Below are 27,465 nucleotides of genomic sequence, written 5' to 3'. Positions count from 1 at the left end.
ATCTCTGCTCAGAGGGTGCTTTATTTTTTTTTATTTTGATTTTTTTTTAGAAGGAGGGTGCCTGTGCACATACATACAGAGTGGGGGGCGGGGGGGGGGGGGGGCTGGGGCGCAGAGAGAGAGAATCTTAAGCAGGCTCCACCCTTGGCATGGAGCCAGACACGGGGCTCTGTCTCACAACTGTGAGATCGTGACCTGAGCCGAAATCAAGAGTGGATGCTTAGCCGACTGAGCCACCCAGGTGCCCCTCAGAGGGTGTTTTTAATCCCCATTTCACAGATAAAGAAATTAAAAACAAGGGGAGTGAAATAACTCTTGGCTAAGGTCAAGGTGAGCCTGCCCATTCAGTCAATATCACTGGCTTTTCATTAAGATGCCTGCCTTTTGTGCAAAGGAGTCCCTTGCCGGGAAGGCATGAATACTACCCTGGGCAGAAATACCCACACGGGCATTGGAGCAGAAAGTCGTTCCCTTCCCACTAGAGATCAGCTCAACCTCGCCTTAAAGGTCAAGAAAGTTCAATGCAAGATCAAATATTTTCACTGATACTCCTTAAAAGAGTCAGGAGATCCTGGGGGCCTGCTCGGTGTGAATGTTTCCCTATGAGACGCTCTTTGCTAATACCGGTATTGTCCAGGATCTTATGGACCCCGTAGAGCTGTGCCTGGCGGCCGCAGCCCCACTACCCTCCGCTGACTCTTACCCCAAGCTCCTCGAGTGAACACAACGAACTCCTCACCTCCCTCTCCAGAAATGACCACTTTTCCTGCAGGTCTGCAGTAACTGGCCCCGGACTCCCGACATGCTTAATGAGCGTAGCAGCCCCTCATTCCTGACACCCCCCAGCTCTGAGGGAAGCAGTTTGGGGTCCACTAGACATCCCCCGGAGCGCGGCAAGACAAGCGACCCACTGAATGGTTGGAGGGCAGTAAACTAGCTTCTATTTGCGTGTGCACAGACACAGCCAGCAAGAAACCAAGACAATTGCGTTCTGGGGTTTTCTGAAATTTGTCTTGGCACACCGGCTATGGATTTTATTTCACTACCACATCCCAAACGCTGCTGACATTCAAGTCACAGCAATTTAACACAAAACGACTGAGAAATAAACAGCGCATCAGCGGTGGTTTCTGATTCTCTCTCCCGGCCATCCGTCCTATTAAATGTAACACAGCACCAAAGCATCTGCCATTTAAGGGGGGGGGGGGGGGGGGGAGCGTCTCCAAGACGGGGACAGTGTCTCACTCGACAAGCTGTTGGCATCTGCGAGGCCAATTGTGTCAGCGTCGGCTTACGTGACTTGGCCTCCGCCTCACTGCTATTTGAGACCGTGCGCACCGTCAGCCCGAGTGTTCGGGCCCCTTCCCGCACAGGGCAAAAGCGGTAAGATCACAGTGGTGCCGGCCCATGGTGGTGGGTTTTCTTGAACTGTGGCAGACACGGGCTTTCTAGCGTCTGCTCCCCAGCTTCCATCAGGCTCCTAAAACCCCACCTACGTGGAACCGCCTCTTCCGTTTCAATCCCTCCACGCTTCTCAACCGTCACGGTCAGGGCTGCCGCGGAGACGCGTGTAGGGCCCGCTGGGCGTTAGCGGTAAAATCCGTGCCTATGGAAAGGGGCGGGCCAAGAGGCGCTGCCGAGAGGCCAGTGGGTGACACAGAAAAGTATCACAGACAGAGTGTGGCGAGGGCTCCTGGACACTCCTCTGTGGGCAGGCATCCCGTGAATGCAGCATCTCCTTTTCGAGTGACCTCACAACGGCAGGCTGCCCTCATGGTTGCAACAGGCGTTGGTGGCGCTCTTCTCTGCCACTGCCTCATTCTTTAGAGCATATAGAGCTCTCTTGGTTTGGGTTCCTTCCTTCCTTCCATTCTTCCTTCCTTCCTTCCTTCCATTCTTCCTTCCTTCCTTCCTTCCTTCCTTCCTTCTTTCCTTCCTTCCTTCCTCCTCTCTCTCTCTCTCCATTCTTACCTCCTCTCCTTCCTTTGCTCCATTTTCTCTCTCTGCTCTTACTTTCTTCTTTTCAATTTGTGCTTTGTATTCTCCCTAGGATATCTAGGGGGCAAAATAGTCATGATTTTGGTTCCTTAATGGCACTTAGAGAAGCCAGTGACCCCACCACATAGTTTTCCATACAGCTATTCTAGAATTCAGCAACTGCTCCCAACAAGGGCAACTGGGGGAAAAAAGGCAGTATGGGCTGACTTCACTAACAAATTAAACTTGGAAATTTAGTAGGTCAACCTTAATCTCTTCATGGATCAGAGGCACGCTTTTAATCTCTTTTTACAGACTGAGAAACCGAGGAGTAATATCTTTCCAGGATTACACCAAACGTTGACAAAATATGGATTAAAATGCACAATCTTAGGCATTCTTGTCCATCCCTGCAAAGAGAGCATTCTTATCCCCAAACTTCAACATCCCCCTTTCCAGAAACTACCACACTTTCCCCTGCAGCTCTATAATGCTTAGCGTGGATTTTCAACATGCTTAATGGGTGCAGTGGCTCTTTCCTAGGCTGAAAACCTTTCTCTGATCTTTCTAAAAGTATGGCGGGGATGCATATCATGGCCAAAGCATGTCTGGTTCCGCGAGCTTCTGTCTGTGTTTGCTGTAAGCTTCTTGCTTGTGGCCGAACCTCTCTGTCAGGCAATTGCCTAATTACTTTGGGGCGCTGTGCTGATCTGTTACTGCTCTGCCCTGAAGCTGAGCTAATAAGCCGCGAGGCACACCCTGCTAGGATTGCAAGCTAGTTACCAACTTAACCAAGTAACATGGGCTATTATTACGAACGTATTAAATTCATGGCTTGGGAGTGAGTAAATATAAAGAGGAATGGATGGTCCGGATTATCCAGTTTGGGAGAAGGAAAACAAATACGGCCAACATTCTATCTCTCTGCAACTCTTCACTGCACTTAGAAATGAAGTGCAAGTCTGGCGCCTGTCAGGGCCTCTCTCGGTGTTGTTGGTACCTAATTCCTCTTACTGCAGTGTTCTCTCCAAGATGAGACCAGACCGTAGCTCCCAGAACTCCTCAGTGACAGAGAACTCAAACTTCAGGCAGATGGCCTCCTACGATCTCTGGTGGCTCCAGTTGCCCCAAATCTCTCCCCTCTGCTGGGCTGAGATCTGCGTGCTCACAGCCCTTCCCGAAGGATCCAGTTCTGCTACACGAGATGATTTACTTCCTTTCTGCTTGACTGTGCTCAGAAATTTGGAAGCCAGTTCTGAAGTCTCCGCGCCCGTATTTCTTTCCTTTTCTAAGAAAACGTCCTCACTTCCTTTCATTATTTTTCACGAAAGCCTTTTACTTTCGTGGATGTTTCCTCTTTGTTCCAATCTTAAACTCCCAGCCTTCAATCTGAACATAATCCCCAAGGCAGAACAGAGTAGACCTATCACCTCCCTTACTGTGGGAGTTACATTTTTATTAATGCATCCCAACAATAAATTATCCTTGCTCTCTTTTTTTTTTTTTTTTTAACATTTGCACTCATATTTTCTGTGTTTTTAATGCATAATAAATTACAAGTCTTGGGTCTTTTCCATACAAACTGTTCTACAGACGCTATTGTCTTATTTCTTACACCCTGAGGCTTTTTGTGTGTGTGCGAATTTTACAATCATTCCACCTTTCTTCAAATACCCCTACTTATTTGACTTGATTCCTCATTTCGGGTACGCTGAGATGGATTTGAAATCTGATTTGGCAAGCTTGTGCATTCATTTGCTAAATGATATTGCAGAGGACAGAATCTTAAAAGCAGAAAGCCACTTGGCATATATTTCATTAAATCCCCTACATTCACAGATCATGAACAAAGTTCCTAAACTTTGCTTGGATGAATACAGACGTGAATCTATTCTAGAACTTCACGTGGCAGGCACCATCTCCACTGTGGCAGGGTCTCCACTGTGGCAGGCACCATCACTGTGCCACTCATCTCTGTGGGGACAGCCAAGTGCATGGGAAGGGGCCCCCCGATGCCACACAATCACCCACTTAGTGCCACAGAGGTTTCCGTCTGCGCAGCGGCACAGTTTGCTCAAGGCAGATCGGCAGGCCAGCTGTGTCCAACTGCAGATCACCAAGTAAGTGGCCAACGGGACACAGCTGAGGAAGGTTCTGGAACCCACCTCACCGCAGAATGCCGATCTTCTATGAATCAGCACTCTGAGGGTTAGTTTCCAAAGCTGCATGGAAGTTCTGAATTGTTCTTCGTGCTGAATGCCAGCCCTGAATCTCAACTATAACAATGGTAGGGAGTAAGAATTGCTTTGAAGGAATTTTTAGTTATCAGATATTCTTCTGAGCATTTCAGAAGATGTCCACTCAGTACCTTGCAAAAAAATATTAGAGTTTCAAAGGATGGTGCTTTCCTTGGGTTGGTAGATGTATTCAGTAAGGGTGTGTACTCTTTCCCTATCCTGTTTGTACTGGCAACACGGCTATGGGCAATGAAGATATGGGACCATACAGGAATTATAGGAATCCAGATTAACTGCGGCGTGAATGCGTGCTGGAATGGAGCCGCGGGTGATAGGCTTGTTTTAAGAAATCGTGTTCATTTGGGTGCTAAGCTACTTTCTGTTCAAGGAGGGGCCGCCATTTTACGGGAGGAGAAGAAACCATCTTTACAACAGGAAATCTCCACGGCAGAACTAGAGCCACAGCTGAGTACTTTAAAATGTTTGAGTATGGTTATTTTTATGTAAGGGTCTGAGAGCAAGCCCAATGGTTTAGCGTCAATCCCATGATTTGGGTGTACAGAGGCTATAAGATACATGAAATGTAGCCTGCTCTTAGGGACTTAGAACTGATAGAACAACAAGATCCAGGACGTCCAAAGAGTTAATCCAACCCATCCACTTTCTTTTATACCCCCTGCAAAGATGGAAGGGGCTGCAACTTTGAGAAGAGAGAGAGAATTCTTAAGAAGAAGAAGAAGAAGAAAAGAGGTTTAATCTTTAGGATTATTCCATATCGAAGACCTTTTTGAACGATGGGAGTATGGTGGCCTTGCTTAATCTTCCAGCTCTCTAATTTTTCTTTGTTCCAGAAAACATCAGAAGTCTTTCTGACAAAGGGTCAAAACTCAGGTGGTTTCTGAAGCTTTCTCTATCGACTCTGTTTTCTCACGGCACAGGACAGATGCTTCTCCTCAGTCCCAAGTCAGCGGCTCTCCTCCGCTCCCTCAAAAGCATTTGCTAAGTCCCCTTTAAAGAAGAGCTCTTTGAACAAGGCTGGTGCTTCTTAAATGAAAGCAAACAGAAGTCCCAGAGAACCAGAGTGGTATCTACTCACGTGCTTAACCAGAATAAAATAGGAGCACACGAAGGTAAAGAGATCGGGTATACAAAGGTAGCAGAGGGCTACATAATGTACATCCAAATGTACCTTAAAGTCAGTGGAATAACCGTTGCCATGTTAGGGGGAGTGGGTTGTGCCTTTTTAGATGCCTATTTCTTGTCATTTTGCACTGATTTCATTAAGCTGCTTTTTAAATGGAGATATAATTGACATATAACATCGTATTAGTTTCAGCTGTAACTTTAGACCATTTTAAAAGGCTAGACAACATATCTGAAAGACTTCCCTGTGTCTTGTCTCCATTATTATTGCTGAATAGCTATTTTTAGTGCCAAGAGCAGAAACATCTTCCTCCAAAAGCACAGCAGCCCGGGGGTGCCAGTGTGGAGAAGGGGCCGAGATGCAGAAAGGGACTGATGTTCATTTCAGGCAGCCACCTTGGGGACCGTGATATACCATGACCTCTGTTAACTGGGACTCTGAGAATGACCTAGGAATGGGACAGAGAGAGGCAGGAAGAGACTCACGTCCCCCAGTTTCAGCAGGAGATGTGCAACCTCTTTAGAACCCTCTGCTCTCTTCCATGGTGAGGGGGGAGAGACTGGATCACAGGCAGCTGCCGCGGTGGCCATAACAAAGACTTTGAGGCACCTTTTGACCGTCAGCCTCAATGACAAAATCACTTTTCAGAGTTCAGAGAGAGTCTGGAAGTTTATATAAATAAATGTGTGTGTGTGTGTGTGTGTGCGCGCGCGTGCGTATTAATTCTGAGAAAGAACAGGGGAGGGGCAGAGAGAGAGAGAGAGACACAGGGAGAGAGAATCCCAAGCAGGCTCCATGTTGTCTGCAGAGCCTGATGTGGGGCTCAATCCCATGAACTGTGAGATCAGGACCTGAGCTGAAATCAAGAGTTGGACGCTGAGCCGGCTGAGCCACCCAAGCGCCCGTACAGCACTTTAGAATTTCCCTTTGGATGTGGAGCACCAGCTGTGAGCTCCCTTCCCCTAAGATGGCCTCACAGAGGCCATTCTGCTTGGACAGGCAATCAGTGCAGCCCAAACACAGATGGACTTTTACAAACTCCAACTGATCCCTTTGCTAATTTTTTTTTTTTTTGAAACCAGCTGACCACACATTATGTTTTTGTTGTAGGAGGGAAGCTAGGAGGGCTCAAAAAGGCAAATATGGCTTCTCCAGAATGCTGTAACTCTACCCTATGTCTCATCTCACACCCACTGCTCTGTGGGTGCACTGCGTCCTCTATGGATTCTAATCTTGCAGAACACATAGATGTGTGGCTCTGTTCTTGGTGGACCTCCCAGGCTGCATTCATTTCTTTTTTTTTTTTAAGTATATTTATTTATTTTGAAAGAGAAAGTGTGAGTGAAGGAGGGGCAGAGAGAGACAGAGAGAGGGAGATAGAGGAAGAGAGAGAGAGAGAGAGAGAAAGAGAGAATCGCAAGCAGGCTCCATGCTGTCAGCACAGAGCCTGACGACGTGGGGCTCAAACTCTAAACTCTTGAACAGTGAGAACATGACCTGAGGCGAAGTCGGATGCTTAACCGACTGAGAAGCCCCTGGCTGCGTTCATTTCTATGACGAATAACACTGACAGGTGGGCGATAAGGGGATGGGGTAAGACCAACAGAGACATGAACTTCATGGCATGTTCGGCACCCTCAAATATCTTGGAGGAGGATCCCAGAACCCTAAAAGTACTTTAGAGAGAGAGGAAGACGGCCAGCATGGAGTCAGTGTTATTTTCCCAGCCTTCAATCGGACCAGCTTTTCTCCTAAGTCCAGAGTGGGAAGTGAAAAGGTCGAGTGGGAATGGGTCTCAGCGGTGCCCATTTAGGCTGGGAAGGGGCGTAAGGTGCACAACGAGGGAGGGGCTTTGCAGAAATGAGACTGAAGAGACCGCGGTACAGTTTGTCCACAGCCCTCACTGTGGCGCATCAGCAAACCCTCCCGCGCTCAGTTCCTCCACACCTAAGAGGATGCTGGGCTTGGGCTCCACGCTTCCGTCTAAGGCTGGGAGACTCCCCGCCTTCTGCTGAGGTTGCTGGGCTTTAGAAAGCACGGACTCGGCTACAGCTTGGCATGCCTTTTCTAGAAGGTCGGGCACCACGGGGCCAAGCAAGCTCGCCTCCGTGCTTCCCCATCCTCTCCTCCCTCTTAATCTCCAACCACCGACGTCTCTACAATAACGTCCAATAACTTCAAAGAGACAACTTCACGACACGACTGGCTTTGTGACCCTGTGACCCCAGCTGACCTTCCCAGCTTCACGGGCCCTCTGCCATCTGTCCTCCCTCCCGCCCCTGCCACAGTATATTCTGCCCTAAATGCACCTGTGATTTCCCAACCGGCCAGATGCCGACCCACCACCACACCCACACCCCTGCTGCCTTACTTCTTCTCCCAGAAACCCTTGACATTTGGCAAATTCTACTCATGCTGGAAGGTCCAACCTTGGTGCCTCCTCTCCTCAGAAGAAGTTCCAGCTCTTCCAGAGCGAAATCGATTTCTCCCCTCTTTGTGCCCCAACGGCACTGGTCGTATCGTATGTCATAGCCAGCTCTTCACATTTTTTACCCCATAAGATGTGAGCAGCGTGAAGGCAAAGACTCAGGCTCATTTCTGTTTTTAATGAGCTAATGCCAACTCTTGCCTCTAGGAACTGCTGTGAAGGGTTAGATAAAATAATGAATAGGAACATAACAAGTAGCCAAAAAAACGTAAGGTCGTATTGTAAATGACCAGCCAGAGTAGCAGCAGGAAAGCTGTATCTACTCCAGGAGACTGGTGTCAAGGAGACTCTTCCAACCAGGAAGAAAGAAGAGGTCCCATATGTCAAAACTGCAGCTGTACCCAAAACCCTGGGGACGGGAGCCATCCTTTTCTCTGCTTTCCGGAATCGAACGCACACCCTCAGTGCAGCCCTCGGGTCTGCCTCTGCTGTTCAGTTTACAACGACGAGAATCAGAGACCTGTGGGCACAGGGGAGCCCGATTCAGTAGGACGCGTCTTAGAAAACCACTCTCGGTTTCACCAGATTTGCTGACCCCCCCGGCTTACTCCCATCTACACCAGGGGTAGAAGGAGACTTCTAGTGATTCTGCTGTTAAAAGTACCCACGTTCACACACCACTTACAAAACACTTTCTTGCACACAATCTTTTGAAACCTAGTGACATCTCATGCGAGTACCGTCTGTTGACAGCGTCTGCTCTGCGTTAGATCATCCCACCCCTTGAGGCTCCCAGGGTATAAGTGAAAGGACTGGGGTTTACAGGCAAGCCACTTGTGAAGACAGCCAGAACAGAGAAGGGGCCAGAAATTGCAAACCGAGTCTCTCTGTTCCCAAGTCCACCCTCTAGCCGTGGCCCCACGTCTCCTTCCGATAAAGGTCTGTTCTGTAGTACTTTAAGGACCAGGGGGTGGAAAGCCCCAGAACAACCCAAGCTCATTCAAGCCTTCCACGGGTCGAAGCTATCCACAGAAGAAGCTGGTAATTTGGGAGCAGTCTTACGACAGGAGTCAAGGAGAGATGGCAGAACCAGATGGCCTTTCAAAGGCGACCCCCCTGAGGATCTGCACACTATGCTGAAGTTTATCAAGCCAGCCGGGTACTAGCAGTTTGAACGTTCAGTTTTCCTAAAGAGTACAGAGGGAGGGGTCAGACACACCAAGAGTTCAGAGACTGAACTCGTAAAAAGCCTCATTTGGATTTTGAAGGAGCCGCTCTGAGGTCTGGGTCACAGCTCCTTCTCACCAGCGGAGGACCCGCTGTGTGTGTGATTTGCTAGCCCCGGACCCAACGCTGTCTGCTGTAGCTCAGTGGGGAGACTTTGACCTTCGCCTTGACATACGGTTTTATCAAAACACTTCGGTTAAAAACTCCCAGACTGTACAGGGAAGGGGATGGGTGGTTTATGCCATTTCTTAGTAAGAATTCCCATTTGCCTCTGAAGCGGTGTTGCCTGGGGGACCACCCCATAGCCTCTCTGTGCCTGGCAAACTTGTGACTCATTCACGGGGCTCCAGTTAGGTTCAAATAGGGTGACGTTTATGCAAGCGTTTTGTCCAATGTAAAGCGACAAATAAGTGTAAGGTGACAGAGCTGTACTTAAACTTATTTTCAGGCGTCACTGAAGAAGTTCAGGCCGTCCACACACTGGGAAGTCATTCCAAGATAACAAGCATTTGCTTACAGTACCTTATTGAGTCCCCTGGAAATAACTTTGGAGATAGATCTCTCGCTCTGCAGGTAAGTAAACTGAGGCCCAGAGCTTGAGACCGGACAGCACTAACAAGCGATTACCAAGCCCAGATCCTGACCCCTGACAGGTGTTCTTTCCACTCAACACATCACCTCAGACTTGGGAAGGGTTCGTGCAGATTTCAAGGCAGAGAACTCAAGCCACCCTCAGGACGGTTATGTGCGATCCCTGTGACACCAGTCCCATGAATGACACTTGCCTGGGGCTCCGCCTGCACCCAGGGCAGCCTCAATACACCTGCAGCCAACTATTGTTTGCTCTCCCAGCTTCACCGAGTGGCCTTACAGGTCCCCCTTCCCGGTCCCAGGTCAATCTAACCATCCATTCGCGACAGATTTGAGTTTTGCCTTCTGTTCTTTTTTGGCCACACCTTAGGGATGGGAATGGACTATCCATCGCCCCTGAACTTAAGGAGGGAGGAGGTGAAGGGGTGCCTGGGTGGCTCAGCTGGTTCAGTGTCCAACTCTTGATTTCAGCTCAGTTCGTGATCTCTCGGTTCGTGGCATAGAGCCCCGTATCAGGCTCTGTGCTAATAACATGGAGCCTGCCTGAGATTCTCTCTCTCCCTCTCTCTGCCCCTCCCCCACTTGCACATGTTCTTTCTCTCTCTCTCTCTCTCTCTCTCTCAAAATAAATAAAATAAATCCTTAAAAAAAAAAAGGAGGTAAGATTTGAGGTGAAGCAAACATATGGTAAATCCACTGCCTGGAAAGTCAGCCTCCCAACATGGAAAGGGCCAATAATAACACCAGCAACTAAGAGCCTTGCCTGGATTCTCTCCTTTAAACCTCCCAAGGAATCTACGAGGTATATCCTATTTTCGTTCCCATTTGCAGATGAAGAGGTAAGGCTTAGACGGATTAAGTGCTGTATCACTGGTCACACAGGTAGTCAATGGTGCAGTCAAAGAAGTGTCTTACAACAGACCAGTTGTAGTGCATCAATTCAAAAGGTAACACCAGCCCGTATTACACACAATCCTGTTCATAATAATGGAGTATTTAACATCCTTGCTTTTCTCAGTGTTTCAAATCTCCCACATACCTGCAATGTTTTTCCATGCCAAGTTTCTCTAATTCTATTCTCACACACATAGGTATGTTGATTCTCTACAGGAAAAGGATTATAACTTTTTAATCCTATAAACCAATGAATAACTAGATGCAGTCATTAAAACTAAGAAAAGTACCCAATGATATTTAATTCCTTGTCTCTTACTTTCTCCTTTTTTTTTTTTTTTTTAATGAATGAAGAGGTCCTGGAAGAGGAAGAGGGGAAAGCCCCGCAAATTACTTTATATGATTTAAATAAACTTTCTGTAGATCTCATCCCTATGGAACTGACACCCCGCCACAGAATTGTCATGTGTGACAAAAACTCCCCGATGCCAAAATCAAGGAAAGGGTGGAGGGGAGGCATTCTAGGTCATTTCACAATTCTCGGGATGCTCCAGAATGTGGTACTTTCTTGTCAGTACGTGTTGACTCTCTACCTTTTTAGGTGGGGAAATCCAAAGGCCATATTTTTTTTATTTAAAAATGCCCTTCATAGAAAGTTCTTCAGAAGCTTGTGGTTAATTCTGTTGCAATTTCTAACTCCTTGAAACCTGACTCATGAAACACATCACCAAATTTTGTGAGCCCTCTGACATGCACTTTTGTTGAAATTCGTCAGTAAAAAACTCCCAAACATCATAGTTAAAGGGATGAGCAGTTTCTGCAAGGATTTTCTAGTTGCCTCTGAAGCCATGACGAGCCTGAGAGTCTCCTTCCTGCAAGTTACCAGCTTTCCCATCAAAAAGAAAGGGACCTCCGAAGGACAAATTAACACTCCTGTCATTACAGTTCAGAATGTTACTGCGTTTTTGTTAGTGTAGGTTTATATTTACAATGGATGATACATTTTTTTAAAAGACACATGCTTTCCAGCCTTGCATTCTGAAACCTCCTAAAAATCCCTTACAAATCCCAGGAGGATTAAACATGGAAAAAACAGGGATTTCAGATTCTGTCTACACGTGAGGTGCTTTTGCACTCACAGTGTTCCAATTAAACCCCTGTTTACATCATAAATCCAGTTCTGCAGCTTTCCTGGAATATCCACGGGCAGAATCCAAAAGTTTAAGACTCTTCCACAGTTTTCTTTCCTCCTGGTGGAGCGTTGCCTTTCCATTTGCTGTTTTACTCCTCCCTGAAACCCTTCTTTGTCATCTAATGTTGAATTTAAAACCCAATTCTTTCCAAGAAGACTCTGAAAGCAATTTACAATAGGTTCGTGTCATATCACAACCTCCTCACCCCCATAAAGACTTCTTTCCAAACACCGAGAGAATGACCAAAAGACTGACAGCACGCCATACCTCCATACGCCCCCAGTGCTTGGAAAGGAATGTCCGCGAAGCTGGGAGCTCCCCCAGAGACTAGAAGTAGCCGTTTGAAGATGGTCTCGCACGGTTTGGGGAGCCGGGGTTGGTAAGTCCGGTCCTCCTTTGCCTAATCCCGACTCTCAGCACTGGCTGCGTCACTGCAGACCGGTCACCCTACTATCTCCTGCTTTTAGGTTTCAAATGATGGACTCAGTTTCCTGTGTCCAGATGTTCCACAGGACCCAGTGGCACTGAGAAGCCAGGGGAGAAGAAAAGCTAAATTTCCAGAGAATGAACCTGACTACCTCCTTTGAGTTGGAAGTGAAGCCGGGTGCCCACAGCCCGTCCCCGGACCAGGCCAGCATCGGCAAGAACCAGTGCCTGCTGAAGTCTCGAGGTCCGTCTCTGCACGGACGACACTACCGGGGAGCTTCATTTCCCCTTTACTTTTATGATTTTTCCATCTTCGGCTAAAGCCACTCCTTTCGGAGTGAGATTCAACCAAAGCACAATCCCCCAAAGCAACAGGCACGGTGGTGGAATAAAGGCTCTCGCACGGGGCCTCAGGGCCTTCTTGGCTCTTCTGTGGATGTTTCCAGCCTCATTGGAAGACAGCCCCGAGCACTACGAGCACTACGGGGCGGAGGTGAGGGTGGGAGTGAGGGCCTGCTGAATTTCCTGACGCTGCACCACCCTCCGCGCACCCCCCTCCCCCGCCCCGCCCCTGCCAAATCACAGCTATGTTGAGGGTCCTAATGGCAGAAATGCCCATCTGGTAAAGGCAGAAAGACCTTTCACCATCTCCTTTCGCTGACCTTGGGGATCTTGTTCTCGGCACCATTTACTCATCAGATGAAGTGATAACGAAACTAAAACACGGGACATGATACGTGTATTTCTCTGGCAACGGCTGCTCCCTCTGATTTGGGAATAACGCTCGTCCGCTCCAGCCTGCAACTCCCCACGGGTGCACATGTGTACACACACACACACACCCCTAATAAAGTATCTCATTTACTAGCTCTGTGTATCGACATACGGGGTTCAGGACCGGCTGTCTGCCTCAAGCCCCTTCTGTTTTCGGAACAGCACACAATGCTGCGTTTGCCCAGAGCTTTGGGGTTTGCTTTTGTCCCTAATCTTGGTGCTGGCACCTAATGGAGACTCCCGCTTTAGCACAAGGAGACTGAAGTTTTGTAATTCGGTCGACCCGGAGTCCACTCCTGGCTTTGCCACCGAAAGCCGGCCTTGGGACAAATCTCTTCGCTCCGTTAGGCCTCAGTTTCCTCATTTGTAAAACGTGACTAACACCCAGTTGGAGGGTGGCTGGGAAGGCCAGAGGAAGGGAGAGTCAACGGAGGGGCTCGTCTGACCCGGCTCGGCCGCCCTCACCCCTTGCTCTTAACCAGTTTCACTTAAAGTCAAAATACAGACAGACCTTGGAACGCAACCCGGGCAACCCACTTCAGCCTTGAAGACTGCACGCTCCCCATCTGCGGAATGGAGATGACACAGCGTCTCCCGCAGAGCCATGGGGGTGCAACAGGATTGGGACCTGAGCCTGGCGCTCGGTCAGCACCCCAGCATGCGGGTTGGGCCTCTATCATTTTTTCCCGGACTCCAAGTTCGTCAGCAAAAGGGCTGTCCCTGGCAAATGTCTGTTCACCTTCCCCGCTACCTACTCATTCAGAGATTCCCCTGAACACCCAGCTCCCTTCCAGGCGGCCTGCCCCGCCCCCAATTCAGCTCAGCTCTGCTCCTCATCACCAGATGAAGCAAAAATCTGGTAAATATTACACTTACAAGGTAACAGGTCTGGAATGCTTGGCATCCCGGGCCGAGTGCTGTTACTTGTTGGCCCCAGACACGTATATGCTGCAGCCCAGGGCCAAACTACATTTGGCTGCTTTGTGCAATTCAAATAAAGATATTAAAAATCCTCCAAGTCTATAAACATTTGTACTGTTTGCTAATCAAAGGGCTACGTTTCTTTCTATTTTTTTTAAAGCCATCCGAAGAGAACTTGGCATGCGGATTGCTCTTTTCTGTTTAGAACGCAAGGAGCACCGTGCATATGTGTGCCACATAGGCTTCCAATATACATAGACACATGATTTATCTATTTTAGTCCAAGTGGACTCTACTTCCAGAGTGGACTGCCTTTCCCCGAAACAACAGACCTAAGCAACTTTCATTCCAGAGTCTATATCTGTAAGCATCGCAACAAAAGTCACTGCTTTTGGGGCGCCTGGGTGGCTCAGTCGGTTAAGCGTCCGACTTCAGTTCAGGTCACGATCTCGTGGTCCGTGAGTTCAAGCCCCGCGCTGGCCTCTGGGCTGACACCTCAGAGCCTGGAGCCTGCTTCCGATTCTGTGTCTCCCTCTCTCTCTGCCCCTCCCCCGTTCATGCTCTGTCTCTCTCTGTCTCAAAAATAAATAAACGTTAATTTAAAAAAATAATAATAATAAAATAAAAAATAAATAAAAAAAGAAAAGTCACTGCTTTTGGGTCACATGACTGGTGACTGATAGGAGCTTCTAATTCATGGAGGTGACAGCTATGGGGGGTATGTGTCCTGTCTCTACCACTTAACTGCTGTTGAACTTGGGCAAGTTATTTAATCTCTCTCTGTGCCTTGATTTCCTCTTATGTTGAACAGAGACAATAATAATACCTATCAATTATTGCCAGGATCAAATGAACCAATATCTCTGAAGTGCTTAGAAAAGTCCCCGGAGTATAAGAAGCACTACATAAGTATACGTAGTAAATGTTATTGTTGTTGTCATTATTGTTATTATTGACCAAACACCAAGTGTAAACAAAAGACAGAATATAAAGATCCTAGCAAAGGGTAACTTGTTCCTTAAGCAGAAGAAGCTAAATGCAATTAGACTTTACTAGGCCTTCCTTTCTCCACTAACAAGTAGAGGAAAATGGTCAAATTAGATTATATCACAGCCAGCGACTTAAAGTTGGACTTCACCAATTCAGATGTCAGGACTGAACTTTTCTCGGTCATAAGAACAGAAAAAAAAAATACCATTTTTTTCTTATTTTTCAGTTTCTTATGTATTTATTTTTGAGACACAGACAGAGCGGGGGGGGGGGGGGGTAGAGGGGGAGGGAGAGAGAGAGGGAGACACAGAATCCCAGGCAGGCTCTGTGCTGTCAGCACAGAGCCCAATGCGGGGGCTCGAACTCACACACCATGAGATCACGACCTGAGCCAAAACCAAGAGTCAGACACTTAAACAACTGAGCCGCCCAGGTGCCCCTAACCTCAGAATTTTTAAATAAAACCTCGTCCCTGGGGCGCCTGGGTGGCGCAGTCGGTTAAGCATCCGACTTCAGCCAGGTCACGATCTCGCGGTCTGGGAGTTCGAGCCCCGCGTCAGGCTCTGGGCTGATGGCTCAGAGCCTGGAGCCAGTTTCCGATTCTGTGTCTCCCTCTCTCTCTGCCCCTCCCCTGTTCATGCTCTGTCTCTCTCTGTCCCAAAAATAAATAAACGTTGAAAAAAAAAAAAAATTTTTTTTTTTTTTTTTTAAAACCTCGTCCCAGATGGCCACCTTGAGAAAGCACACGAGTGGTGGCTTTGAGGCGCAGGTAAGAACAAAGAAAGGGGCAACATTTTCCTAAGGATAAAGAAAATGTCGCACACTCTCTTGGTTTGCTTTTGCAATTAAAGGTAAGAGTGAGGCCTTACTTCCCCCATGGGTGACAGAAGGTCATGTTTCAAGGACAGCTCGAGCCTGCTGACAGACATCCCTCTGGCTCACTGGCCCTGGAAGGTGCTGCTTGAGCCGGTGATGGCCATGGGCCCAAACAGCAAGCAGGTGAAGGCTACCTTTGTGCCCTTTCTATACCTGTTTGTCTCTTACCCTTCTCGTCCCCTCCCTGCATCCCCCTGGCTCCCTCCACCCCTCCTAGTACATCCACAGCTCTTGCTGTTCATTCAGGTCCCTTCTGTGTAAGAAACAGAAGAGACAAGCACTACCACATAGACAATGAATTAGAACTAAGGAGATGGTGGCAAACAGGGGGCCCCCCGCTCACGTTACCGAGGAACAGTTAGAAGCCAGTTATAGTTGTTAGAGAGACAGAAGGAATTTGTATCCAGCAAGACCCTCTGGGGCCTCGGACTGCATCCTTTGGAGGCATCTATCTCGCAACCCCATGACATGGGGTAGACTTTCTCTCTGGCCACAGCCGGACAAGGTAGAGGAGAGGACTGGGCTTCCCGGGGGTCAGCAGGGGCAAAGCTATCCCACCAAGGCTCAGGCACCAAGCAACAGAACAGGACTTCTGTTCTTTGTACTTGAAGAAGGCTAAGTCTCTCTCCATATAAAGTATATTAGGGGGAGGAGCACTGAACTGAATGAATCACAGTGCTGATTTGGGGGTGGGGTTGGTGGGGAGGGATGTCCTTGTGGTTAACCACATTTTACTGGGGTTTTTTATTGATTGCAGTTGTATTGAAAGAGACATGAGTCAGACATACCATATCCGAAGCCACGTATAGCGCTGGGTTCTAATGGAATTTCAATGTAGGAGAATGTTATGAACTGTACTATGAAATGTGAAAAGCTTTGTTATCGACATAGACCTCGTTTGCTTCTGTCCTTCCACGGCTGAAGAACAGGCTGAGTTTTTTCTGGTTCCCTTCTCCTTGTAAGGCTGTGGCTATTCGCTGCTGAGGTACACACACTGTTCCGTGGACAAGTACAGGTGGCTTCTCTTAAAAGGTGGTTTCGTTAACCAACCACCCTGCCCTTGTGCTGCCATGGTCCTTTGTTGTAAATATCGTTCAGCAATTTTCTACGATTCTGCTTTGTAGAGGGTTGCCAGTGTATAGACCTGTCCCCACAAGCAGGCTACAAGTTACTTGAGGGCAGATGTCATAGAACAATAACAATTTAAAAAGTACAGCAATAAAAGGAACAGGACTTGTTTGGAAAGGCGTGCCATCCGTCGCGTACCCCACCAGGATTATCCCATTTTGGTGGAAGATAAGAAACTGAGGCTTAAACAGGAAACAAGCCCAACCCAACGTATGGAACTAGAAACGGTGTCACCTCGACTGTACCCGGATTATGTGACCCCAGCGTATTCCTCTGGGCCGTGCGCACTGCCTCTTCCAGAAGGGACCCACTTTTTATCCACCCGTGTGGTTCAGGTACCAAGCCCTTGAGGCACTATATGCTCAGTAAATATTTACCGAATTAAACTGAATAAAACAAAATTTTCCACATCAGTGTTTCCAGGGGCAAGCCAGGCAGGGATTAGAGACACAACAAGGGAGGCAGATGTACCCACTTCGTTGCAGAAAGAGTTAACAACACACATAGTCCTTTTAGGCAAGTTCTGAGAGCTTCAAGCCCTCCGGAGAAGACAAAGAATGTCATTCTGCCTTACTTCCATCAATTTTTAAACAGTATCTCTGATATTATTTCCTCTTACCAAAGTTGCTGGCACTTCTTAAAATTCTTTTCATAGACTTTTTAAAAAATGTGTGCTTGCTTTTCTCAACGTATGGAAATTGGATATTAAAAAACATGGGCTGGAATTTATGGTTTCTCTATAGTGCTCAGGATACAAAAGCTAGGAAGTGAAGATGTCACTGATCACCCTGAAATGGATGAATGGATGAATGAATGATGACGGTTGACTTAGCCCCTACCCTGTGCAAGTTATTTTTCTGTATTATTTTTTTTGAAGTCCCCTTAAGAAGCAGATTTTTAAAAATTCGTTCTCATTTTAGAGAAGAGAAAGATGAGGTTCAGAGAAGGTAGCTGACTTGCCCGATATTACACCGTTAGGATTTTATCCAGGTCTCTTTGATGCAAAGCCTGTATTTTCTTTCTATTATATCATAGACTAAGTGCCACACTCAAGAGTCATCTTTGGCTCGTGTGTGAGTCACTTTCTTGGCTTTATCAACCATAGGTTAGGATCAAAAAAACCAAAGGCTGTCATCTTCACAAGTTTAAAGGAAGGGACCACCGTCTGTTATAACAAAGCAAAAGAAACAGAGAGGCCCATTATATGAACCCGTCTGTCTAGACAGATGACTAAACAGGGGTCCCTCCAGGGTTAGACTTGAATTTCCTCCGTTCAGCCTGTTGGATATTTAGCAATAAAAAAAAAAAAAAAGAAAGAAAGAAAGAAAAAAAGAAAAAGAAAAAAAAAAGCGCTGCTTAAAGGCTGTAGTGCTAATCCACCCCCTTCTCCACTACCCAGAGAGTAGTTTAAAAGTCATTCCAGTGCAGCCTTCATGTGTTAAAGTTTCGAGCAGAAATCAGATTGAGACAAGAAGGGCCCTAAAAATACTTGTGCTGTCTGGCTAAAGACCCAAGAACACAGGCCTAACCGTCCCTTTGTAACTCCAGTGACAGCAGTGTGAACTCGCAGAGGGAGCAGGGTGCAATCCAGGTGTCCCCGTAGGACTCTGCGTGGCAAGCCAGCATCAGAGTGGGGCTTCTCCTCTTTCACACGGGCTGGGAGGTAGCTCCTCCTCCTGCTCCTCCCGTGCCCTGGGGACTCTGCCCTGTTTCTAACTTATAATATGAAAGACACTACTGCCAGCTGAAGAACAAGTCTGCCTCCTTTCATCAAGGCTAAGAGAGATAAGCAGAGGCTGGTGATGTTTTCAAGCCCATTAATATTGCTACGCTTTGTGTACAGAAAGGTCTCCCAGGTAGGCAATTAGGAGTTGGCTACCAGACTATGTGGCCCCAGGCAGAAACTGGAAGCTTACCCATTAACTAAGATCTTTCTCATCTCCCCAAGAAATCCTTAGCAACATGGAAGGCACCGTTTCAATCATGGCCCATATTTGCAAAATTCATTCACTCCCTCATTTAACAAATAGTTACTAGGTGCCCGAATCTACAACATTCTTTCATATGTATGGGGATAGATAGGGCTGCCAGGAACAGAATCTCTAGGGCCTTAGCCTGGTACCATTCTGGACTTTTAACAGGCATTCAAGGATAAATGCAGTAGTTTAAGTAAGGACTCAGATTTACCAGCCTGCAGAAAAACAACGATAACCACTGAAAGGTTGGTCTGACCAAGGAACAAAACGAGAGACGCCCGGATTTTGTGTTCCACGCTCCAGTGATTCCGCGATCTGGACAGCAGAAGAACCACAAGAACTACAGAAGAACTGCCTCCTTGTAGTTTCTTGTTCACATCACAAGAAACCATTTCCGTTCCCCAAATGGGGAACCCGGAACACAGACGCGCTAAACTCGGAAGTCACCACCTAATTCCCACATCCGTGTTCAAGCCCTCAGGTTCTGGCGCATGCCTTGAACTTTCCTAGGTTTTTAGGAGCGAGATACCGTATTTAAGGGAAAAGAACAAAGACATCCAAACATAACATTTTTTCTTTTTTCAAAAAAGAATAATTTCTTAATACTATAGACACATATTATTCTCAGTGAATGCCCCTTTTCTGACATCGCATCCTTTCATCCAAAATTTTATAGTTACGTTTATCATCTCAGGGGCCTGACGGATAGGACGAGCTTTGGAGTCAGAGAGACCAAGTTCGAGTTCTGGCTCTGTCACTTATTAGCTGGGTGACTGTGGGGAAATTCCATGATGCCTCTAAGCCTTGGTTTCCTTACCTGTCAAGCGGAGAATGATAACTGTGTTTACCTTATAAGGCTAATATTTAGCACGGCACCTAGTGCAGCTATTCGATAACCGATGGCCAGCGTTGGCATTAGTTTTCACCTTAATTAACGTTACTAAAGACAGAAACTGCCCTCTCCCTCTACCAATACCCCTACTCAAACGTATGCCTTTTCTTCATGCAGAAATTCACTTTAGCTGGACAGAAAATCATAGTTTCAACGAAAGCTATGGAAACCCCCAAAACAGAGGTTCTCCACTCTAGCTGAACATTAGAATCACCTGGGGTTCTTTGGAAAACAAAAGATGCCCGTTCCTCCCCTGCTCCCACCAACTGAGTCAGAACTTCGGGAGGTGGCCCCCAGTATATCAAATGCCCCCTAGGTGAATCTCGACACTACAGCCCTCAGACGGCGACCGAGGCGTCGACAGTCAATGCTTCCAATGAAGGGTCTGAGCACGGTGCTATCTGAAGTCCACGGCCAAGTCCCTGCCACGGGGCCAGCGAACCTGTAGGTTAGCTGTCCTTGGTGCTCCCCTGATCCCTCTCCGAAAAGACCGCCCTCTCCCTAACACACTCGAGGCAACAAGCCCTGAAGCGTCCGTGGCCACAGTTCCAGAGGGAGCCGCCCTCCCGCTCCCCTGAGTGTGGGCAGCGGACAAGGTAAGTAGCAGCCTTGGAAAAACAAGCCACACTGACCAGGAAAACAGAGACGCAACCCCTTCTGCCGGCACCAACGCATGCGAGTCAGCTCCACTTCAGAGCAAAGGTACGATCCAACTGAATATTAGAAAAACGTGGTCTGACCGTTTCGATTTCAGAGGATCCAAGACCAATTGTGACTCGAGTCAGCGGACAAAGTTCACATTCAGCAAAACAGCCCCAGCAGCTGCCCCAGGCACACAGCGGGCCGATTCAGAGACACAGATGTCCAGCCGTGCGCAAAACAATGCTTTCATTTTTTTTCTGCTCTTTCCCACCACGGACCTCAAGGGCAGGATGGAAAAGCCCATCATCTGCGGCCACTAGGGACAGGCCGTGGAGATGATTATGAGCGTGCCAGACCAAGCCACCGAGCTTGCTCAGGGGCCATCAGCACGGACAGGCGGTTGTCACTGTGTTGAGAGTCACAAAGGAGATGCCCCATGCCCGCAGGGTCACTCTCCATTTGCTCACTGGACACAGCAGGAGGGAGCATGAGTCTAAGCAACCTACCTAGTAGGTCGCTGTCAGGAGACCAAGGTTCGGGTTGGACAGGATTCTAGGCAACTACACGGCACGTGACGTTTCCATCGTCAAACGGGCATGGAACTCACACGCATCTTGTGACCTACTCTCCTGGGATGCAGCCTGGGTCTTACTGGGGACAACATCTATCAGATACTGCTGGGCGCGTCAGGACCATGGTGGCAGTCTGAAACCCTGAGGCTACGGGATGTCACTACACTACATGTTGGGGAGGTAAGCTTGAGTTTTAGGCTTTCCCGGACATACGTAAGTTTCACCTAACACATCAGGGCTTCCTTCAAAAACCCAGTACTTGCCAACTGCGCCATTTATACCAGATAAAAATGGAGAATGACATTTATGTCTGTCTTATAAAATCAACCTACTAATTATTCAGTAAATATCCATTGTAAAAGTCCCCATAATTCCACAGACAAAGCAAGAGTGTGAATCCAATCACGTCACACACACGATACAGAAAGTTTTCGACATGAATGAAATCTTTCTTCCTTCCCCAACTCCTCCACCTACACTGTGGTGAATGGTATCAGTTGTTCAAAATGTCTGCCCCTCTCCCCTGGGCCCATTGCCCCCTGGCAACCACCTTTGTGCTCCCTTCCTGTGCTGTTGAAATCAGGTGTGACCAATGGAACCCGGGCATGGAAAACAGCCATATCTCCTGGTCCAGCCAGGAGGTCAGCATGCCCAAGTTAGAGGCTGCTCCTTTACCTGGGTCCCGGAATGAGGATGTCATCGAGCAAAGCCATAGCCAACCCAAAAATCCTTATAATCGAGCAAAGCCATAGCCAACCCCAAAATCCTATAATATGACCATATTATAAGGTCAATTTTGGGGGTATGCCATTGAGAGGAAGACAAAAGCTCTAGATAGTGACCTTGAGCTTGTAAAATAATGCCAGATTCCACAGAGTCCCATGTGACCACAACACATCACCATCTAATGGATTTTATAGGCAACAGGCAAATTGTGTCTGCTGAATGTATCAGCCTTGGATAAGAAATACTTGATATAAAACTCTTATCCCCTAGGCTCAGTATTTCCAAGTGGGTCTCCTTAAGGAATGTATCAGTTTTTTCAAAGACGACACCAAGTGCTCTGCTGTTTCATGATTCATTAAGATGGTAGTCATGCAAACTCAGAGAGGAAGGAAATAATACAAAAAGGGAAATCTCTTCCTTCCAGAAAGCATACACAGCTTCCTATTGCTGCTTGAGGACTGCCAAACGGTAATTTCAAAGGTTGTCCCTCAAGCGGCAGGTATCACCTCCCCCAGGAAGACCTCCTTCACCTCTCCAGGACAAGTTAAGCAATTCTTCTTATTGAGAATCGGGCCTCTTACTTAGATAGAATCAACCATCCGGTGTTGGCTTTTTGGTTTTGCTTGGTTGGTTTGGTCTGCCTGACTTCCTCACTCAGTTACAGGCTCCCTGGGGATAGGATCCACACCACATTCCTCCATCTGTTGGCCTACCTAGCACAACACTTGGCCCACAGTAGACTGGATAGATACTTCTCGTACAGACGGATGAAGGAATAAGATCGACATTCCAGTCTTACGGTTCAAAACTTAAAAGTTAGAAAGCAAACTCTGGTCCAACAGAAATGCTTTTCAACGAACAAGAGACACAGTTTTGCAAATTCCCTGGCTTATGACCTCATTTCAAAGTTTAGGCAAAGGCACTAGGCACATCTGGACACATCCAAATACGCTTCTAAGCCCAACTTTCTAGTTGACACGAGGAAAGGTAGTTTGTCCTTCTTTCAGGCCAGTACATCGTCCCCAATGAGTTTAGTGCCCCGTGTCCCTGGCCGCTGAGTCAAAGATGGCTGTGAAGAGGCATTACAGCGAGTATGAACTCTAGTTCTGCCATTCCACACTTGTCAGCACAGATGGGAGACCCAAGAGGTTATCTGAAAACACAGATAGCTTCTTCCCAGAAAAGAAAGGGCAGGTGAGTTGACGATAACTCAGGAATATTCGTTTAAAACACTAAAAACAAACCATGTTCTATATACAGAACCCATGGTAGCTTGCCTATCAGATGATTACTAACGGAAGAACTCAGCACTATTTGAAATGCTTGATATAGTGAAGTTTCACACGGAAATGCAGCTGCCAAACGGCCGTCGCGATGCATTACGAAGACCTCCTCACTGCACCTCATTCCCCTACGTCAGTCACCCTGCGGACTATTCTCAACTTCACAGCCACCAGGACAACCTTGACTAAAACCACCGTCCTCCGTCTGTTGCTCAGAGGAAAAGCCACAGGCTTTACAAGGACCTGTCTGTCCAATACCATCTCTCTCATCTCCTCTCCTAGGACGCTTTTGATCATCCTGGAACACGACCAGAGCAGCACTGGCTGTCCCCTTTACCAGAAGTGGTCTTTCCCACACAGCTCCAGGCTCCTCTCTGACCTCCTTCAAGCCTCTGCTTAAATGCCACCCTCTCCACGAACGCTTCCATGCCGAGCTTCTCTGAAATTCCAACTCCCCTCTCCAGCCACGACCCTGCTCCACGTTTTCCGCTCTAACGTTTTCAAAATTCTGCCATTCTTATTTCGTTTTTTAAAATGAATTATTTATCTTCCTCCAAAAGGTGGTGGACCTCTCTAAGGACAAAGGTGTTTTGCTGTTTGATTCACTTATCAGGGTCACTAGCGCCCAGATCGGTGCCTGACGCACGGCAGACACTCGGTAAATACTGTAGAATGAACTAATATCATAAGAGTGTCCTGTTTCTACCTGTGCCTTCCCACAATCTCTGCATGCATTTGACATTCATTTCTCTCAGAACTGTACCTGCATTTGTAATTAACGTAGAGATCTTTTCATTAAAAGCTTTGGGGGGAAATAGTATTAATACCATCTGCGTTCATTCTTTGCATACTTTTCATTCATTTCATTCTTTTCATACTTGAATCGTGTGGGATGGTTGGTGATATGGTCCATGTAGAACTGAACATTTCTGTAAATAGTTTGATAGCCCCCAAATCCTACCGTAGCTACAGAAGATCCATAATGTGTGGCCGGATTCAAAATACTTACGGTTCCAAAACCACATCAGAATAACAGGAGGTACAGGACTGCATAGGTACCAAGCAATTTATCATTAACTTTTCTTTTCAATAGCTGGTCAGATTTGCACCTGCTCTACTACCTCTCGTTGAGAAAAACAGCATTTGGAAAGAGGAAACTGCCGTTACTCAAAGCTGAGTTTGGCTGAGAGAGTGAGTAGAGTTTACATTCCATTGTCGGCTAGATCCTTACCCCATGGAATGTCTGAGAACAGAATTCAGGCCATGAAGAGGTCGGCAGTGCTTTGATCCAACAGAACGTCAAGAAATTAAACACTATACATTGACTTATACCTTATCTATGTCACTTACACATAATACACGAGTTTTCCAAATTCTCCTTCCACTCACAGTCGCCCGGTTGAAGGCACTTGAGCGGAAAAATTCACCCCCAAGCATAACTTCCAAACTAGGCACCCATTACCCCGTGTGTCTAATTTATTTCCTTACACACTCATCGCTCCCTCTGTGGCGAAGAGTGAGCAAGGGAAATGTGTGACACTATTGACAACAGCCCTACCTCGGTATCTGCACGCACGTGGGAGAATGGAAGGCTCGGGGCCAAGATTCTGCCGGGCCGTGGATTAAGGGTCCCACACTTGCAGAACCAGCTGATCGAACAGAAGCCCTACTGGGTCTGAATCCTTCCATGCTGAAGGGCTGTGAGTACACAGACCTGCACAATCAGAGCATCCACAAGCGCCAGTGAGGTCAGAACAGCCCTCGGTGTCTGCTTAGGTGTCCAGGTGCCTCCACTCCCCCACCGCCCCCTCCACGGATCTTGAGATCCACGGATCTGGTCTGAGACCAGGCCAGGGAATCTGCTTTCTGTGACACCTCGGGAGATACAAATGCAGGCCACGCTTTGAGAAACACCATCTTTAAACCTTCACGGGGCTACTTAACAGCCTCTCATTCAGTAAATTCTCAAAAAAAAAAAAAAAAACCAAAAAAACCAAAACCAAAACCAAAACAAAACCCCAAACCACCTGAATTTGCTTTCACAATTATCAATCCATGTATCCACAGGGAGCCCGTTCCAGTTGCTGATCTTCTGGCTTCTTCTATCTCATTAGGAAAAGCTTCAGGCAGGCTAACCTGATCTCAACCAAGATTTTGGGGGGGGGGGGGGGGGCGGTGATGAATTTAAAAAGAGAAAAATGATTCAGCAGCCACATGGGCTGTGAGAAGCAAGGACCATTTCGTCCTCCAGAGGATTTCATTTCCAGCTGATGAAGCATCAGCACCGCCAGTCCAGTCGTGGGTGTCAGAACACGGAGTTATCAACTACACCCAGGTTAGAGAGTGAGAACAGCAAGAGGCGCCACAGGCCCAGCTCCCTCCGGCCGCTCCCAACATCTCCTTGGAAGGGAGAGGCGGTTCACACAAGGTGACAGGGATGGCCGTGGAGCCGCTTGGCACAGGCCAGCCTCCACTTAACGAGCGCTCAGAATCACACTCAGCACGGAGAAATTCACCCTGACCCTGGACACTTGCCCCCTGGCACCCACTCACTTACATTTTTACTCAATTACTATTTCTAAGAACAGAGACAAAAAAAAAAAAAAATGCAGAGCCCCACTGCTCAGCGCTCTTCTATGGAAGGTCTGAAAGGGGTCCGCGGGCTCTTCCCACAGGCCTGGAGGCCGGGGGTGGGGTGACAGAGCCTCCCACTGTACGGGAATCGACATGGGGCTGGTGCCCTATCTCTCCTTTCCACACCCTCGGAGACACTCCTGATCTTCCCAGACTCGCTGAAGAGCAGGGTGGGTTTCCAGTGTTTTGTTTTGTTTTTTCACCAAAGAAAGAAGGAAGCTTGTAGCAATTAAATGACCGAAAATAACCCCAAGTGAGGAGTGTCTGAGAGGAAAAACCACACCAGGGAGCCGAGTGGGGCTCTCGACTCGTTTACTAGGGGAATGAAAAGCGGACAAGGAAGCGAATCCAAAGTAGTCACCGAGAAAGTGATAAAAATGAAGGGGGCGAGATTTCAAAGGGGACGCAAAAAAGGAGGCAGGAAAGTGTGGGAGCTCCGTGGCCTGGTGGAGGGCGTGGAGGCCAGACCTGAATTCAGATTCTGGCTTTGCCTGTGCTGTGCCCGAGGACAGGGTCTTTCCCTGTCCAAGCCACGGTCTCCTGACACGTGGGGATCGTCATCCAGGCCGTGCCCAACCCACCGACACGGGGAAGGGGTCAGGATGATGCCTCTTCAGTGCCAGGGACACAGGAGGGAGTCAACAAATGTTTTCCTCCTCTCATTCCGTCCTCCCTTTCCTTTTCCAAAAAGCTAGTGGGACAAACACCAGATAATTAACTCTTCTTGGTTTGGACAGTGAAATGAAATACAAATTACGGATTGAAAACAAAATATAATCTGTCTCACAAAAGGGAAATCTAAAAGCATGGATTAAACTTTTCACTCTTTCCCCGTGGCAGTTCTTAGCCACTTCAGTTCATGAAAATAAATGTATCGTCTCAGTAGAATCAGTTCTTTTTGAGGAAACCCGGCCTAGCCCATTGGAAATAAACTACTTTAATCCTTCATTCCTTGATTCCTAAGAAGCAAGGTTGGGCATGGTACATTGCAGAGGAGGATATACCAGTGAATCAGGTATCTACCAGGGTAATAAAAACATTTCTTTTTGTCCCTATCCGGGACCTCCGCCCACATTTAGCACCAATATCATCCAAACCTTCTTGGGGTCTCAAAAATGCAAATGAACCGATGCCAGGATTGCATATTCATTTCATTTCTTCCTGAACATGGATCAGGGGCAACTTCGGACCCCTGAGTTCTTGAATACCTCAGGATCATCTGAGTCCTATTCTGCTGTGGTCTCCCTGCTCGGCATACAGTAGGCACTCAATAAAGGCTGGCTGAATGGATTACCGTTTCGAATCAGAAAGCACTGAGACCGCTGGCTTCAGTGCCCCTCGGCCTCGCACGTGGTACTGGCTCTGAGGGGTGTGCGCTTGTGCTGAGGGTCAGGGCTGAGTGGCCAGCTCCCACGTCCAGTCGGCCAAAGGCCTGACCCATGACAATCCACTCTCAGGCAACCCAGAAATGACACCATGAAGGTCACAGATAATGGCAACTTTCCCCTAGGCTTCCCTATGAAGAAGAAAAGCTCCTTCTTCCCCTTCAGTCGAGTACAAGAAACATTAATTGAGCAACTACTGTATGCCGGGCAGAAGAACATAGATGTAAAAAAGATAACAAACAAATGACACTTGATGTTTTGGCCATGCTGTTCAACCCCTCAGAAAGCATCCTCCATGGGTCGGGTGGGGGGGGGGGTGGTGGTGTCGAAGATCCGTCTTTCGGATCACTATGCCACCCCCGGGACACACATGTCATATACCCACAATCCATTCTTTCACATACAACAATTAAGTCATCAGTTACTGCAAAGCTGTTCACAACTTTTTCTCAGGTAAACTGTGACTGACCCTTCGGGGCACCTTTGTGACTATTCAGCAACAAGGCTGCACTTCAGAATTCTATCTTGCCTCTGACAAGTTCCCCACAG

At 47.6% G+C, this 27,465-nt stretch overlaps 1 protein-coding gene across 4 annotated transcripts in view; it reads right to left on the bottom strand.

Annotated features, from left to right (window-relative positions):
- The window catches only part of TGFB2 (transforming growth factor beta 2), an 84,485-nt gene that overhangs the window by 40,617 nt on the left and 16,403 nt on the right, over positions 1 to 27,465 (bottom strand). The window lies entirely within an intron of this gene.

Source organism: Prionailurus bengalensis, chromosome E4, assembly GCF_016509475.1.
Source record: "Prionailurus bengalensis isolate Pbe53 chromosome E4, Fcat_Pben_1.1_paternal_pri, whole genome shotgun sequence".
Taxonomy (NCBI): domain Eukaryota; kingdom Metazoa; phylum Chordata; class Mammalia; order Carnivora; family Felidae; genus Prionailurus; species Prionailurus bengalensis.
This window is presented reverse-complemented; position numbering and strand designations above follow the sequence as displayed.